General features: G+C 56.7%; 1 pseudogene; it reads left to right on the top strand.

The window, feature by feature from the left end:
• Window positions 1-378: 378 nt before the first annotated feature.
• LOC138750747 (perforin-1-like) lies at window positions 379-10,038 on the top strand (annotated as a pseudogene).
• Window positions 10,039-10,866: the final 828 nt, after the last annotated feature.

A 10,866-nucleotide genomic window follows, 5' to 3' on the forward strand; every position in this document is an offset into this window, starting at 1 on the left:
TGCCCTGTTAGGGATGGTGGTGGAGGCTGGAACAGTGGGGGAAATTAAGAGACTCTTAGACAAGTGCACGCATGATTGAAAAATAGAGGGTTATGAGATAGGGAGGGTTTAGTGTCTATTTTTAAGGAATATATGGGTCAGCACAACATGGCGGGCCAAAGAGCCTGGACTGTGCCAGTTCCACATAGAAGGTTGACATTATGGTGACCAGTAGCCTTGCCCTCCTCAGAGGGTGTCTTGAGCCAAAGGCAGGTGACTAGGCAGGTATGTTAGTCAGAGAGAAGAGTGGGCCAGCAGGGAGGGGAGATGACGAAAGCCCTCAAACTGTTTGTGGACTGCCTGTTCACCACAAGGACAGGAAGTGCAGAGGCAGGAAATCACACCTTCATGTTCTCATCGAGATGTGAGATGATGGGTTGGGGGGGTGTGGGGCTGTTGGTGAAGCCTGTTCCCAAGCTCGGACACACCACTGCCAATTTCGAAGGTGAGTGGTCCTCAGGACGCGTTCCTCTGAATCCTCACAGTGATGTGGGAGGAAAGGGTGTATGGGGAGGGAGGGGAGAGGGGGAGAGAAAGAGAGGAGAGAAAAGAGGGAGAGGACAGAGAGAGGGGAGAGAGACAAATGAGAGGGGAGAGGTGGAAGGAGAGAGAAGAGGGAGAGTGGGGAGGTGAGGTGAGGGGTAGAGAAAGGGGGAGAGAATGAGGGGGGGGAGAGAGGAAGCAGAGATGAGAGGAGAGAGAGAAAGGGGAGAGATGAGTAGAGGGAGGAGAAAGAGGGGAGAGAGCAGTGAGAGAAGGGACAGAGAGATAAGGGGAGAGGGGAAAAGATGGGGAGGGAATAGGGAAAAAAGGGGAGGGCAAAGAGAGGGGGAGAGGGAAGGGAGAGAGGGAGGAAAGAGAGGATGGGAATGAGGGATGAGAGGGTGGAGAGATGGAGGGGAGGATTGGGGGAGTGAGCCAGTAAAGAGAGAGGGAGAATAATGGGGCTGAGAGAGGGGAGAGAAAGGGAAGGGAGGGAGGGCAGAGGGAGAAAGAAATAAAGGGGAGAGAGTGGACATGAGGAGAGAGAAAAGGGCAGAGGGAGAGGAGAGGTTATAAAGGGTGGAGGGTTGTTGAGGAGAGGGGAATATTTGAGGTGAGGTGAGGGTGAGATATGAGAAAAGGGGTAGGTAATGGGTTGGGAGGGGGAGAGAAGGGAGGAAAGGAGAGAGGATGTGAGGTGGGAGCTCAGTCCACTAAGATCTCACAGTATTGTCAGTAGTTTTGGTCACTCAGCTGTTAATAAGGAGGTACAGATCCCCGGGAGTGGGTCACAGGCTGGGGTCTGATCCAGGAGTTTATATGTAAAATAACAGATCCCCGGGAGTGGGTCATAGGCTGGGATCTGATCCAGGGGTTCAGTGGGGTTTATATATAAAATAACAGATCCCTGGGTGTGGGTCACATGCTGTGGGCTGATCCAGGGGTCCATGGGCTTTAAGTATAGAATAACAGATCCCAGGTTCAGATGCTGGGTATTCATGGTGACGTTGTGAACTGGATTCAACAACAGCTGGATGGGAGAAGCCAGAGTGCCGTGGTGGATGATGCTTCTCAGATTGGAGGCCTGTGACCAGTGGGGTTCCTCAGGGATTGGTGCTGGGACCGATGTTGTTTGTCATTGATATCAATGATCTGGATGATAATGGTGAATTGGATCAGCAAATTTGCAGATGACACTGAGATTGGAGGCATTGTGGACAGAGAGGAAAGTTTTCAAAACTTGTGAATAGCCTGAGTATGTTTCATCATCAAAATCAATCCAATGAACTGTCAGTGGAGATGAGATTGAATTGAATAAGTTTTGGAATGAAGAATTAGGTTTATTTTACAAGGAAAGATGGAACCTTACCATCCTGATTGGATGCTGCGAGGATATTCCTTTGCGAGAGGCTTATCAAACTAATGTATTGAAGGGCAATACAGTTCAGACACAAACAAGAAATTGATAAACATTTTAGACAGAAAGAGGATATTGCAGTGGAATTATTCTGAATTGTCATAATAAAGCAACAATAGGTTAAAAGGCTAGTTTCTATGCTGCAGGCAAAGATGGAAATGTAACCTATCAGTATTCAATGCTAAATTGGTCCTGAACTAAGTGAGGAACCCAGACCAGCTGGAAAAATGGCCGATGGAAATTAATGCAGACAAGTGTGAGGTGCTGCATTTTGGAAGGACAAACCAAGGTTGGACATCCATGGTGAACGGTCAGTTACTTCAGAGTGTAGATGAACAGTGTTTCGTCCCCAGCAGCAATTGAGAGACACATAAATGAATGGATTAAGTTTAACACAAAATTTAACTAACAATAATAGAATTAACCTGATAAAGGTAACACCCGAACACCAGCCTTCATGGCAACTCTATACGAACAGTGACATGGCGTATGGGGAAAAAAACCCAGACCATTACAGTCCGAGCTCAAATGCCCCCAAAAATCGCTCATTCCCAAAACAGTCAGTCACGTCAAGTCTGTCAGACAAGGAACAGCTCATGGCTTTGGTCTCCAGGCTAGGGATTATTTGTTTCCTTGCCCACTGGTCTTTTAGTTTATGGCAGTATCCAGATGACCATTGTCCCTATAGACTCACAACCCTGTCAGGGGAACATGAGACTGGCTTGAGTTTCGAATATGGCAACAACCACCTTTACTTTCTTCAACTGGCAATTTTCACTGTGACCTCCTGGTCACCACATGAGGTTCCTGCCTCCAAAGCCCTCTTCAGGGTTACCAAGTGACCTTCTGCCACACTGTTCCTTTGAACACCCTGAGTGGTCCCGTGACTCATGAAGTCCTCCTCTTGAAAGGGGAAGGGAAAGGCAATGGTCAGTCCCACACAAACTCTGGGTTCCCCAAACTGCTATCAGGACAGCAATGCTGGCACCCATGGGCAAAGCTGCTCAACGTGTGGCATGTTGAAGGTGCCAGGTGAGCACGCACAACCAGTCGGACTGTCTGCAGTCCAAACCACCAATTAACCTCTCACAACCAGCTCGCTGGGCTTTTTAAACTGCCCAGCGCGTGCCTCCAGCTCTCCCCATTGGTGGAGAGAGGTTAACAGCCACAGGCTTGTTCTCTTGCGAGCCCATGGACATCCAGCGCGTGGTTCCCGTGCTTTGACAGCTGTCAAAGTTCCATAGTGGTAGCCCAGCGCTAAGACAGCACCTAGCAGCTGTCAAATCCACCACAGTAGGTTCAGTCCTGTCCTCAGTCAAAAATAAAATTGTCCAAGGTCCATAACAAGAGGGACCTTGGGTCCAAAATCCCTACATCCCTCAAGGTCGCCATGCAGGTTGATAGGATAGTTAAGAAAGCCTGTGGGACGCTGGGATTTATTAGGCGGGGGGTTGAGTTCAGGAGTCGAGAGGTCATGTTGCAACTCTACAAATCTCTGGTGAGCCCACATTTGGAGAATTATGTTCAGTTCTGGTCACCTCATTGCAGGAAGTATCTGGAAAATATGGAGAGGGGGCAGAAGAAATTCATCAGGACGTTGCCTGGATTGGGAAATGAGTCTTATGAGCAAGGTTCACAGAGCTGGGACTTTTCAATTTGGAGTGTAGAAGGATGAGAGGAGACTTGAAAGAGGTCGACAAGATTCTAAAAGACATCGATAGAGTGGACTGTCAGCGCCTGTTTCCCAGGGTGGGATCAGCAAACACCAGAGAACTTGTGTGCAAAGTGAAGGGAGGGAAGTTTAGGGGAGAAGTCAGGGGGATGTTTTTTTTACACAGAGCTGTGGGGGCCTGGAATGCCTTGTCAGGGATGGTGGCGGAGGCGGGAACATTGGAGGTGATTAATAGATTTTTAGACACACATGTGGTAGAAAAATAGAGGGTTCTAGGGGTAGGGAGGGTTTAGTACTTTTATTTAGGAAGGAATATATGAGTCGGCACAACATTGAGGGCTGAGGGCCTGGACTGTTCTATGTAATCTGATCTTTGCTGTAGAAAGTAAACTGTTTGACCTGATGAGTTTCTCCAGCATTGTATTTACAATAAATCCGCAGGACTGGGTCACAGGCTGGGGTCTGATTCAGGGGTTCAAGGAGTGTGGATGTATGTTTTTAAAGAATTTTCTCAGACCTATCCGCTCCCAATGGGTGTCAGAATCCCCTTTCCCCGCCCTATGGGACCCACTGCTCTCTCTCCCAATAAGGACCTGCACTCACTGCTCTCTACCACCCTCCCCTCATGGGATCTGGACCCACTGCTCTCCCCTCCCCCCATTGGACCAACACCCTCTCTCTTCTGCTCCCCACCCATTTCTTTCTTCTCCCTCTCTCCACCCATGGGACCTACACCCTCTGCTCTTCCCCCTTTCTCCATCCATGGGTCCTGCACTCACTGCTCCCGCCCCCTCTCTTCCCAGGGACCTGCCCCCACTACTCTCTCAACCTAAGGGACCTATACCCACTGCTCTTTCCCCCTCCACCCATGGGACCTGCATCCATTGCTCCCTCCACCTCTCCCCAGGGACCTGCACCCATTGCTCTCTCTGCCCTCTCCACAGGGACCTTCACCCACTGCTCATCACACATGGGACCTGCACCCATTGCTCTCTCCACCCATGGGATCTGTACCCACCCCTCTCTCCCCAGGGACCTGCACCCATTGATCTCTCCCCCCCCCCGGGACCTGCACCCATTGATCTCTACCCCCCCAGGGACCTGCACCCATTGATCTCTCCACCCATGGGACCTGCACCCATTGATCTCTCCACCCATGGGATCTGTACCCACCCCTCTCTCCCCAGGCTCCTGCACCCATTGCTCTCTCCCCATGGGACCTGCACCTATTGCTCTCCCTCCATGGGAACTGCACCCACTGCTCTCTCCACCCATGGGACCTGCACCCACCCCCTCTCTCTCCAGGGACCTGTGCCCACTGCTCATCACCCATGGGACCTGTACCCACCCTCTCTCCATAGGGACCTGCACCCATTGCTCTCTCCACCCACGGGACCTTCACCCACCCCTCTCTCCCCAAGAACCTGCACCCATTGCTCTCTCCACCCACCCCTCTCCCCACCTATGGGACCTGCACCCACTGCTCATCACCCATGGGACCTGCACCCATTGCTCTCTCCACCCATGGGACCTTTACCCACCCTCTCTCCGCAGGGACCTACACCCATTGCCCTCTCCACCCACGGGACCTTCACCCACCCCTCTCTCCCAAGAACCTCCACCCATTGAACCTTCACCCACTGCTCTCTCCACTTAAGGGATCTGCACCCACCCCTCTCTCCCCAGGGACCTGCACCCACTGCTCTCTCTCTCTACCCCCTCCAGGTCTTTCACCAGGATGATTCTCCTCCTCCTCCTCCTCTGGCTGCCAGCAGCCAGGTCTTCAGGCTGTCACGTGGGCACCAAGAACGAGTGCCGCCAGGCGCCGTCCGTGCCAGGCATGGAGGCGATGGGCGAGGGTTTCGACGTGGTGCGGCTGCACGGCACCGGCGCCTGGGTGGTGGACACACAGCGCTGGCAGAGGCCGGGCGCGGCTGCACGCTGTGCCGCAACGGCCACCAGGGGGGGCAGGAGCAGAGGCTGCCGGCCGAGCTGCAGCACTGGCGCACCATCAGTCACTGTCAGAGGCGGCTCTCTAGCGCCCTCTACCGCTCGGCGGAGGAGCTGACCGCGTCGCAGCTCGACGCGGTGGACGCCTCGTGGGACGCCAGCCTGGAGCTGCACCCGAAGCCCGGCGCCAGCGTGGCGGCCGCAGCGGCCGGCTCCCACTCCAAACTGGCGGACTTCGGGCGGCGCCGGGCGGCCTCCGACCGCATCTCCTTCGCCAGCCAGGAGGTGCACTGCCAGCTGTACAGGGCGGTTTGGGGCCGTCACCCCGGCTCACGCCACACTTCCTCGGCCTCCTACGAGACCTGCCGCTCAAAACCGACCAGCCCAGCGCCGCCTTCCTCTACCGCCGATTCGTCCGCACCTTCGGCACCCACTACGTCCGCGGCGTGAAGCTAGGAGGCCTGGCCCGTGACGTCACCGCACTGCAGACGTGCCGCGTGACGTCGGAGGGGCGGAGCGTGGAGGAGGTGAGGAAGGGTGAGAGGTAGAGGGGAGGGGAGGGGGAGGAGGGGAGGGGAGGGGGAGGGGAGGGAGGGGGGAGGGGAGGGGAGGGGAGGGAGGAGGGAGGGGAGGGGAGGGAGGGGAGGGGGGGGGGAGGGGGGGGGAGGGGGGGAGGGGGGGAGGGGGGGGGAGGGGGAGGGGGGGGGGAGGGGGGGGGGAGGGGGGGGAGGGGGGGGGGAGGGGGGAGGGGGGGGGGAGGGGGGGGGAGGGGGAGGGGGGGGAGGGGGAGGGGGGGAGGGGGGGAGGGGGGGAGGGGGGGAGGGGGGGGGGAGGGGGAGGGGGAGGGGGGGGGAGGGGGGGGGAGGGGGAGGGGGGGGGAGGGGGGGGGGGAGGGGGGGGGAGGGGGGGGGAGGGGGGGGGGAGGGGGGGGGGAGGGGGGGGGGAGGGGGGAGGGGGGGGGGGAGGGGGGAGGGGGGGGGAGGGGGAGGGGGGGGGAGGGGGAGGGGGGGGAGGGGGAGGGGGGGGGAGGGGTCGGTGGGGGAGGATGGGAAAGGGGGAGGGGAAGGGAGAGGGGAGTGGTGGGGAGTGGGAGGGGAAGGGAGAGGGGAGTGGTTGGGTGTGGGAGGGGAAGAGAGGGGGAGTGGGTGGGAAGAAGGGAGGTGAGTGGGAGGGGATGAGGGAAGGGGTGGGGTGCAGCCGGAGGAGGAGGGTGAGGAGGGAGGGGGAGATACAGTAGGGTCATCAGGGAGGGAAAGGAAGGGGGTGTGAGAGGTGAGAACTAGAGGGGTATGGACAAGGAGGTGAAGGAGATGGGAAAAGGGGAGGGAGGGTGCAAAGGAAGGCGGCTGGGAGTGATCAGGGGGATGGGAGGGCGAGGGAGGCTCTGAACCTTGACCCTCTGAACCTTGACCCTCTGAACTTTGACCTTGTAATCTGAACGTTGACCCTGGATTCTGAACCTTGACCCTCTATGAACTTTGACCCTGGATTCTGAGCACTGATCCTCACAATGAACCATGACCCTAAATTCTGAACTTTGCCCCCACTCTGTACCTTGACCATGCATTCTGAATATTGATCCTCTCTGAATTTTGACCCTGTATTCTGAACCTGACCCTCACTCCAAACCTTGACCCCCACTCTGAACCTTGACCTTCTACTCTGAACATTAATCCTCTCTCTGAACTTAAAAATATTTTATTTAAAATTTCCAAGCATGTAATTATACAGATTATAAAAACAATACTTAACCAAGTTACACTACAGTCATTACATGGTATTTAAACCCCTCTCCCCTCATCCCCTCACACTGTAGAATATTTAATACAGTAATAATATAATGTAAATAATAAAAAATACACAAAAAAATAGTGTTGTTCCAGATCACACAAAGGGTTTGCTCACTCACTGGTATCTTACAGTGTTCATGTGTATGTGACTTTTGGAGAAGATTTATACAGGACTTAGAAGGCCTAAAATCTACACAAAGAGTGAATATTTTGTAAATTATATGAAATTTTCTCCAAAGGAAATACAACTCTGCCTTTCTGAGTGCCATATTTCCACACCTTGCTACACATCTGATTTCCAGGTTTCTGCCTTGCTAAAGTGAATTTAACTAACTTAGCCTGATGAAATAATAAATTTAAGTAGGTCTTGTTTCTTCAATGTTCCCCAGTAAAAAATAAATCGGGATTTTGTGAGAAAAATTTCCCCAGATCCTCCCCAAAAATTCTATACTTGGAACATGACCAATTCGAGGTAAGAAAGCACCTCGCTCATCACCACATTTAAAACATGGATCTGACAAATCCAATGTCATTTTATGCAATTTCCGAGATGTAAGGGACTGTTGATGTAGGTAATTATATCGAACTAAGCTCTATCTTACATTTGTAATATTGGTCATACAGCCATGACAAGGTTCTGCCCATCTTTTCTCAGCTATGCAACATTTAGAACAATTTCTCTCTTGATTTGTGAGCTCCCTTTGTAATAAGGGGTACCTTCCAGCCCCACTGCATTCCACTAACATTGTTGCCCCACATTTTTCCAGTAGCCTCACCAATAATGACCTCTGACCCCAACGCCGATTCTACTCACTGAACCTTGACATCTGACCCCAACGACAATTCTACTCGCTGAACCTTGACCTTGGCCTGACATTTGACCTCCGACCCAACGCTGTCCCCCAGCCTTTGCCAATGACCCTTGACCCCAGGCACCCACGCTGCCCCCGGCTCCCCTCCCTACCAGCACCCCGAGACTCTTAGACGGAAAACCTCACGCAATGCTTCCTCCTGTCCCTTCCTTCCTTCTGTCCCTTCCTCCTCCCCCTCATCTTGCCCCCTTCTCACTCCCCCCTCACTTCCCCTTCTCTCCTCCCCTCCCCCTCTCTTGGAGCTGACTAACCTCCCTCTCCCCCCCCCCCCCCCCCCCCGGCAGGTCAAGGACTGCCTGAACATCGAGGCGGAGGTCCAGCTCGGTTCGAAGGTGTCATCTCAGACCCATTTTCAGCACTGCCAGGAGGCCGAGCAGGAGGAGAAGAGCCGGCAGTCCTTCCATCAGCAGTACAGCGACCGACTGAGCGAGGTGGTGGGCGGGGGGGGGCGCCGAGGCGGGGACTGACCCCCTCCTCTCTGCCGAGGCTTTCTCCGCCTGGTTCCACTCCCTGCCCTCCTTCCCCGGGGCCGTGCACCGCTCGCTGGAGCCCCTGCACCTGCTGCTGCCCCGCAACGACCCGCGGCGGGAGCTGCTGAGGCAGGCCGTGAGCCGGCACGTACTGGAGGGGGGCCGGGGGTGGGAGAACGCCTCACTACCGTGCCCGTGGGGTCCCTGCGGGGCGCAAGGGGCTCCTGCAGCTGCCCGTCAGGGCCCTGGGTGAATGAGCAGTGCTGTCCCCGGAAGAGGGGCTGGGGCAAGCTGACGGTGGTGGTGCGGGGAGCACGGGGACTGTGGGGCGACTACGTGACGGGGACGGACGCCTTCGTGAGGCTGCGGTGCGGCGCTGGTGTGTACGCCGCCACCCCCGTGGTCTGGAACAACAACAACCCACGCTGGGACAGCACCTTCGACCTGGGCGACGTGCGGCTGGACGGCCAGACCTTCCAGCTGGAGGTGTGGGACCGGGACAACGGCTACGACGATGACCTGCTGGGCTCCTGCCAGCGGCCTCTCCGCTCCGGCAGCCACCCCGGCGTCTGCTACCTGAAGCACGGCAGCCTGACCTTCAGCGTCACCGCCCACTGTGGGCCCCACCTGGGCGGCGACGTCTGTCAGGAGTACCAGGCCTTGAGGGGGTGAGGAGCCCAGGACCCTGCTCCCCAATCCAAGAACTCTACACCCTGCTCCTCAATCCCTGACCTCACAACCTCTAGCCAAACCTTCCCCTACTCCCCAATCCATCCGCCCTGACCCCTGCTCTTCACCCTGAGCTTTGCTCCCCGATCCCTGACCCCTATTCCCTGAACCTCAATCCCCCTGAAACCTACTCCCTGCTCCCATCCTCCACGATCCTTGCTCCCCGATCAATGATCCCCAACCCGTGACCTCTCATCCATGATCTGTCCTCCCTGACCTCTCCCCCTGGGGCAGGATCTCTGCACCCTGTTCCATTCTTCTTAAACTGTGCTCTCTGACCCCTGCTCTTCCACCTCTGCTCCCTGACCCGTCCTTATGATCCCTGCCCAGGGCACCCTTGAACCCTGCTCCACTCAACCCTTCTCCCCAATTTCACCCATCCCTCCCCCTCCTTTCCCTTCCCCCAATCCACCCATCCCTCCCCTCCTTTCCCTTCCCTCAAACCACCCATCCCTCCCCTCCTTTCTCTTCCCCCAATCCACCCATCCCTCCCCTCCTTTCCCTTCCCTCAAACCACCCATCCCTCCCCACTATAGGACGTTTATTTATGACCACCAGCCCCAGCTGATCTGCAAACTCTCAGAATGTCAGCAAATAAAATGTCACAAAGCTGAAAGACTTGGAGTTGTGTTGTTTGGAAGCGTCGGGAGGACGGGAGCTCCGGGACCCGGGGAGAATATCCGGTTCCGGGAAGAGGGGTCCCGGGTGGGGGAGCTCCGGGCTCCAGGGAGAGGGGTCCCGGGGTTGGGGTCATGGGGAGAGGGGACCCGGGGAGGAGGGGGGGGGAGATAGGGGTCCTGGGGGAGCTCCGGGTCCCTAGGAGAGGTCCCAGAGGATGGGGGAATCTACGAGTCCTGGGGTGAGGGGTCTTAGGGATAAGGGTCCCGGTGGAGAGTGGTCGGGGACGGGAGTTCTGGGTCCTGGGGAGATGGGTGCCGGGTTGGGGGGAAGATCCGGGTCCTGGGGAGAGGGGTTCCGGTGAGAGGGGAGCGGGTCCCGGCGAGAGGGGTCCTCGTCGGGGGGGGGGGGGTGGTGGGGGGAAGAAGCTCTGGGATCCCGGGGGGAGGGGTCTCGGTGGTTGGGGTTCCGGGGAGAGGAGACCAGGGGGGTGGGGGAGCTCCGGCTCCCGCCGGGAAAGGGTTAATCAACCCGTCTTACTTTCACTTTGGGAACTCATGCGCACTCGCTCCTTCCCGACCCGCCGCTTCCCCGGGATTCTCCGCCCCGCCACCGGCCCCGACCTCACCCACGATTCCGACTCTCCCTGCGACCGACCCACCGTCCGGCGGCCGGAATGCGTGACCGCACCCGGGAACTACGGAAGGTGGGGGTGGGGGAAGAGGGTGGGGTTTGGGAGAGGAGGGGGGGGTTGGGGGGAGAGGAGGGGGGGGTTGTTGGGGGGAGAGGGAGGGGGGTTGTTGGGGGGAGAGGGAGGGGGGTTGTA

This window comes from Narcine bancroftii, unplaced genomic scaffold, assembly GCF_036971445.1.
Source record: "Narcine bancroftii isolate sNarBan1 unplaced genomic scaffold, sNarBan1.hap1 Scaffold_248, whole genome shotgun sequence".
NCBI lineage: Eukaryota > Metazoa > Chordata > Chondrichthyes > Torpediniformes > Narcinidae > Narcine > Narcine bancroftii.